Source organism: Rhea americana, unplaced genomic scaffold (genome assembly GCF_003343005.1).
Source record: "Rhea americana isolate MKP2758 unplaced genomic scaffold, rheAme1 scaffold_33, whole genome shotgun sequence".
In the NCBI taxonomy this organism is placed as follows: Eukaryota; Metazoa; Chordata; class Aves; order Rheiformes; family Rheidae; genus Rhea; species Rhea americana.
Window position 1 is genome coordinate 123048 of NW_028186457.1, and position 6990 is coordinate 130037.

At 67.1% G+C, this 6990-nt stretch overlaps 1 protein-coding gene across 1 annotated transcript in view; it reads left to right on the forward strand.

Moving 5' to 3' along the window:
- Positions 1-6990, forward strand: part of DNPEP (aspartyl aminopeptidase) — a 15859-nt gene that overhangs the window by 2449 nt on the left and 6420 nt on the right. The window lies entirely within an intron of this gene.

A 6990-nucleotide genomic window follows, 5' to 3' on the forward strand; every position in this document is an offset into this window, starting at 1 on the left:
AGGCGTCGGGAGGGGACCCGCGCGCCGGCTATTTGTATCCTGCTGACATCACCGGCCCCTCCTGCTCCCGGACAGCTGGGGGATTCCTGCCGGGGCCGCGGGCGGGCGCCCGCCCCGCCGCCACCGCCGGCCCCCTCACCTGCGGGACGGCCCCCCGCCAGGCCACCGCTGCCCCGCCGGGGCCACGCGTGGCCGGAGCGAGCCGGGGACCCGGGGGCACCCCTGGACCCCGCTGTGCAACAGCCCCTCCAGCRCCACTGCTGCCCTGCCCCACCTGGGGCCTGTCAGTGGGGGGGCAAGGGGGGCAGCCTGATGGGCCCCCCCCCGAGCACTGCCAGAACCCCAGTGAGGGCACAGGGCACCACGCCAGAGTGCCGGGACAGACACACAGCTGGGGCTGAGGCCAAGGGGGGGGGGAAAGGGACTCCACACCGTCATCAGCAGGGGGGTTGGACTTGGTGATCTCCAGAGGTCCCCTCCAGCCCAAACCATTCTGTGATCCTGTGATTTGCTCCTCCTTGAGCCAGACCCCATGTRCCGGTGGCCACATTCCCCCAGTTGGCCCTGAGCACCCCAAAATCCTCCTGGGAGCGCAGTGGCCTGCCCCACAGCAAGAACCTCGGGCTCAGCTCTCAGCACAGGGCAAGGCTCAGAGGGACATGCCCCAGTGAGGGGCCCGAGGTGGGAGCCTTGAGGGGGGCAGCGTGGGGGGGTCCCTGCCCTGAGCATGCTGGGGCTGATCCCACCACCCCACCACCCTCTCCCCACTGCATGGGGGCCAAGGTGGGGCTGAGCACGGGCCCAGGGCTGGGCACCTCCAGGGTGGTGCTGAGTGACCCAGAGCAGGTGCTGAGTCCAGAGCGGCCCGGTGACATCAGCACCTGGGTCCTTGCTCTGGCACATTCCCGAAGCAGCAGGCACCCAACCAAAATAGCCTCAGTAGCTCATGCCCTGGGACACGGGCGGTATTTATAGCCTGGGGGAGGCACCCTGTTAACCCGTCCAGCGCCGTGCACAGGGAGAGCACAGCCGGCCAGGGGCTCTGCCCGGAGCAGTCCTGGCCCCCGATCCTTGGCCCCCCGATCCTCAGCCCCCCGAGCACGAGACGAGGTCCCCAGGCCAGCTAGGGTCTGGCAAGCTCTGCCCTGCCCCCTCTGCCTCCCCCTCAGCCCTACGGTACTTGTGGGAACAAAAAGTCCTGCCCAGCTCCCCAGATCTCCCCAGGATGGGGAGCACCCCCCAGGGCCCAGCTGAGGGTCAGGCGAAGGCAGCAGGCACCACCTCCCAGCTCAGCACCAGTAGGTCAAGGCTATCACCGTCCCCAAGGATGGGGTGCAACGGGGACCCCTGCACGGGAGCAGAGAGCCGGGCACCTGCAGCCCAGGCCGCAGCTAGTCCTCGTTTACGGGCCGCCAGGCATGGGGCCAGCACGCCAAGCCAAGGCCCCTGAGCCGGGGCACGGCTGGGAGCAGGCCCCCGTCACCCGTGCTGCCGAGGGCACGGAGCGGCGAGGGGCTGCCACAGCCCACTGCGGAGCTGCGCGACGCCGTGCTGTGCCCCGGGCATCGCCCAAGCCGGGCTGAGGGTTGGGGCACAGCCTGGTGCGGTGGTGAAGGGGGCCACCTCCCCTGCCCTTGAGCCCAGCACGGAGGATGYTGCAGCCCCCCAGCCCGCGGAGCTGCCTGCGGGCCGCACCCAGGGCCCCACCTGGGTAGCTTCCCGCGGTGCTCCGGGGCGGCCCGTCGCCCGGAGGTGGCTCCCGCCTGCTCTCTGCCAGCCCRCGGCCGTGCAGGTGGGCAGGAGGCTCCAGGCCCTGCATCCCGGCCAGCCCCCCCAAAGCCCCGCATCTCTGGAGCCCCTCCAGGCCGCCTGGACGCAGCGTAATGCCGTGGCTTCCCGGACGGTGCACGCTGCCTGGCGGAGCCTGCCTTTAAAAGGGAAGGTATTTCCAGATGGGGTTGTTTCATCCCAGCACGGGGTGGGGGGGGGAGGGAAAGGGGAGCTTGGGGGATGGAGGGGGGAGAAGATGGAAAAACATACAGCATCCTTCCTTCTCCTGGCCCTGCTCCGAGTGCGCCTGTGCATCCCCGAGTCCCAGCACGCTTGCTCTCCTGCTCCGCCAGCCCCCAGGCCGGCTCTGACCCAGACAGGGATGTGCTCCAGCCCTCGGGGACGGGCGCATCCTCAAGGCTGGCAGGGTCCCATGTTAATGTGGGGTGACCCACGGAGCCAGACCATCACAGTGCCAACCACACCATCGCCATCTTGACCGCATCCCACTGCCCTACCAACTGGGGGAGCAGGGTAGGTTGCTGGGCAGGGTCCCCATGGGTGGCGTGTCCAGCAGTGCTGAGCACCCTGCCCTGGGGCCTGATAGGACTGTAGCAGCCTGCCCAGCTCCCCAGGGCTGCCCAGCACCTTATGCCTCCCAGCCCCAGTGCAGCCKGCTGGTGGCAAGCTGAGAGCAGGGAGCGAGCAGCAGGGGGGCTTTGGGGGCCTGCAGGGGGAAGGGAGGTGAGGTGTCCCCGGGAGGGAAAATGCACTTTCGGGCTGCGATGCGAGGAGGGGAAGTGGCTTAAATGGGTTAAAAGAGGTGTGTTTCACTGACCCTGCTCGAGGTCAGTCTTTTTCAAGTGGCCTTTCCTCAGCTGCCCRGAGCCTTACGGGCTGTCTCAGCGGGGGCAGAGGCCCCAGACTGTGCGGGGAGGGCAGACAAATGCATCGGCCTTTCCGCACCCTCTTAGGAAATCCCCGTCTGCTCACAGGATCTCAAAGCACAGGAAGCAGGCGAGGAGGAAAATGGGACCTGGGCCTGTGCTCTCCCATCCCAGGGACCCTGCTCCATGCAGCCCCACCCAGGGACCCTGCTCCATGTGGTCCCATCCCAGGGACCCTACTCCGTGTGGTCCCATCCCAGGGACCCTGCCCCATGCAGCCCCACCCAGGGACCCTGCTCCATGTGGTCCCATCCCAGGGACCCTGCCCCATGCAGCTCCATCCCAGGGACCCTGCTTCATGTGGTCCCATCCCAGGGACCCTGCTCCATGCAGCCCCACCCAGGGACCCTGCTCCATGTGGTCCCATCCCAGGGACCCTACTCCGTGTGGTCCCATCCCAGGGACCCTGCCCCATGCAGCCCCACCCAGGGACCCTGCTCCATGTGGTCCCATCCCAGGGACCCTACTCCGTGTGGTCCCATCCCAGGGACCCTGCYCCATGYRGYCCCAYCCARGGACCCTGCTCAAGCAGTGCGAGTCAGCTGACTACCCAGGGGCTGCAGAAAGCAACACAGTGCTGCCTGCAGYGCAGGGACAGTGGGACATTGCAGGAGCACCAGGGTGGTGTGGGGAGCACTGAGACCAGGAGGAGAGCTGCCTCCCACTGTACCCAGCTGGTTTGCCCTCCCTGCGGCTCTGGCCCAGGACAGGCTGACCCAGGCTGGCCAAGCCTGGGAACCAAGCTCCAGGCCCATCTCCAGGCCCCAGCGCTGGCTCGGCCCCAGCTCCTCCTGGGCTTTGGGAGGAGGCTGCAGCCGGGAAGACGGCAGGAGCTGGAATGTCAAACAACTCCGGTCGTGACTTCCCCATGAGCGAAGCCAGCTGCATCCTGCAGCCGCCCCTCCTCCCCGGCCCTCCCTCCTGCTGCCTCCCCTGCTCCCCCAGGATTTAAACCGCACGGGGAGCCGGGCACAGCCTCCCCAGGCTGTGGGCACCTCCAGGCCTGGAGCTGGGCAGGCTGTGGGGACAAGGTGCCAACCCCATCCCACAGCGCCGCGGGCCGCCAGGAGAGGTCTGGCCCTCCCAGGCCCCCRGCACCCTCTCTAGCCTGGCCCTGCACCCGCTGTGCTAAGCACGGAGGAGTGGATGGATGGGAACGATGCAGCCAGGCCGTCCGTCCCCCTCCTTCCTGGCCCCCGGCCGCCTCCTTCAGTCCCGCTCCTTTTACAGCCATGTGCCTCCGAGGCGCCTTTACCCTAACAGGGAAGGACCGTGCGGCCCATTCCCCGGCGCTGACAGCCCCGCTTGGGCGCGTGCTATTGTCTAAATAGGAGATTGTTCTCCTTCTCCGCCTGGACYACGGCCCGGCCGGCTTGCAGGAGCTTTTGGGTGCCGTGCATACTGCTCCAGCCCCACCAGGGCTCTGCTCCAACCCTGCCACCCCGGCCCCAGCACCCATAGCACCCACTGCTCACCGTGGCTGCCTCTGCTTGCTCGCCCACCGCAGGGCTCAAAATTGGCAGTGGGGACACACACATGGTTCTGGCTCTCCCAAATCCCCATCGCTGTGCCCCCTGGTAATGGGGATGCTGAGGATGACTGGCTGCCTTTGAGTGCCACAGGGAAGCTGGGAGCATCTGGTTGCCCTCATGGCCTATGTCAGTGCTGAGGGGGTTCAGCAACCCTCCATGATCTTCACGGATGCTGGAGGGAGTTTGGTTGGCCCTTGGTCTATGTGGATCCTAGGGATCACCTGTTGCCCCTCAGGGCCTGCGTTGATGCTGGACAAGACCATGCAGATGTTGGAGATAGGAGCCTGCCTCCACCAGTCTTCTCGGGCTGCCCCCACGGTCCATGGGGATGCTGGTGATGTACATCCACCCTTGTGGTCCATGGGGATGTACATCTGCTCCTGTGGTCCCCGGAGATGCTGGGGTGCCCAGTTGCCCTCATGGCCATAAGGATGTAGGGCTGGCTGCCCTAGTGATTTACTGGGATGCAGGGGTGTCTGGCTGCCCTCACCCGGGCCTTGATGGCATCACCCATGCCAGTGAGATGAGGTAGTGGTTACCACCCCWGCCCGCTGCATCGCTGGTGGCTCATGTAAGGAAGGCATCGTGGCGGTTTGCTCAGCCTCCAGCAATGTCCAGGCAGTGATTTCACTTTCCCATGCTCAGACACGTGACCTGGCGTGGGGATGCAGCGTCTCCCACGCGGACCGCCCTGCTCTCTCCGGCGCCGGCCTGCCACTGCCGTGCCATCACTGCGGTCACCCTGCCAAGGCCCCACAGAGGGGGTCTGGCTGTCACCACAGCCGCATGGGAGCTGAGAAGGGGGCGGCACTTCCTGAAGCACCGGCTCTGTTTACAGACTCTGTCTCAGGACGTCTCAGCCCCTAACTCCTTCCAGCAGGCTCAGCTCCAGCTGCCAAAGCCCAGCGCCGCCCACTGTCCCAGGGAAGGCTTCCYGGAGCAGAGGCTGCACAACGCCAGCCCTGCCGATGCCGGGGCGTAGGAAAGAGCATGGTGCGCTGCTCCCAGGAGCCCAGCCACTGTGGCCAAGCACCCAGAGGAGAAGTGGGAGCCAGCCCCGAGCGGGTGGTGGAGCACCCGAGGGGGGGTCTGTGGGGCAGGGGGGCAGGAGCAGCACATTGCCAGGCCCAGGCGGGAGCGGGAGCACAGTGACGGGGTGGGGGGTTGGCTGCAGCAGGTGCTGCACAGACCCCGGCATCCAGCCAGGGCAGAGTCAGAGATCACCCGGAAATAGCCTCCGGGAGCTTTTTCTGGAAGTCGTGCTGCTCTGGGAATAGCCGCGGCATGCCAAGGCGCTGCCCTTTGCTTGCCRTGCGCAGGGCGTGGGCAAGGGCCCCACCCGGCCCTGCCACTCATCCTGCACCCCCAGCACCCCTGGCACCCAGCACCCGCCTGTTCCCGACACCCTCCGCCTTGGCGCCCSCAGTCTGGGTAGCCCCCTGCTCCAGGCACTCAACCACTCCCAGGACCTATGGGCTCTGGGCACCCACCAGCTCTGGGCACCCACCTAGAAGCAGGCACCCCCTGCGCAAAAGACCCCAGGCACTTCTAGCCACCCGTGGCACAACRTGGGGATGACCCTGCAGCACCCAGCGCTGAGCTGAGAGTGATGCTGCTGGCAAGAGCAGAGGGCTGGGGCTGCTTGGCAGGATCCCATGGTCAGGAGGGTGCTGAGGGTGGGTGGGATGTATGTGCAGCCCCGGTCCGGGCTGTGGTTCCAGAGTCTGCCCTCAGCCTCCTCCTGTCTCCACGGGGCGCCGGCCGCTGTGTTTTGCTGTGGTGGCCGTGGTTGACATGGAGACCCTCCAGCTGTCTGCTCGCAAGGTGCCAGGCGGTGGGGGCATGTTGTTTCSTCGGGGGGAGAGAGGCAGGTGGTGGGGCTGGGAGCATAAATCCAGCACTGTCAGGAGCTCCCGGCACGACAGGTCTTGGGGTCAGGGGCAGCAAGACCGCCAGTTTCCAGTCCCAGGGCATGGCCGGCGTCTCCAGCAAACACAGTGCCTGCACTGGTGACTCAGGAACTGGGAATCTGGCTGGCACGGAGCACTTTGGCACTGTGCATAGCTCACAGGGCTTCCATGTCCCCCCTTGTGCCACACATCCATCCCCAGGCCGTCACAGGATCCTTCTGGGAAACAACACACAAGCGCTGATGGAAAATCCRCTGCCGCTCCCCTGCCTGCGCTCCTCAGCCCGCTTCAGGGGCTTAACCAAAGGCAGGGGCCACTGTGATCTGCGCCAGGCCCCAGGTCCCTGGTGGCATTGCTCCTCCTCCTCACCATCACTGGGTTCCCTGGTGGGCAGAGGCACTGGCCAGGCCCTGCTCTGGGGCACTGTGGCACTGTGGGCTGGCAGGCGGCTGGGGTCTGCCCTGCAGCAGCGCCCTGCCTCCCGGGTACTGGGTCTGCTGGGCACCTGCGTGGGCTGAGGCACTGTCCTGGGAGCAGAGTGCAGGGTGCGGAGGGCTGGGTGCAGGCTGSAGCCTGGACACAGACACTAGACATGTCCCTGGGCACAGCGGGTGCAGAGTGCCCCAGACACGCAGYGCTCCGGATGCCCAGCGCTGCGGAGCCGTGCGCGGACGAGAGTGCTCGCTCGGGGTGCAGAGCACTCAGGGCGCCCGGGGCAAAGGGTGCCCGGGGCAAAGCTCCGGGCGGCCCGGTGTGCGGAGCGCGCTGCAGACAGGGTGCCCGGTGCGCACCGGTGCTGCGCGCCCGGCAGCCCGGCGCGCACCGCCCCGG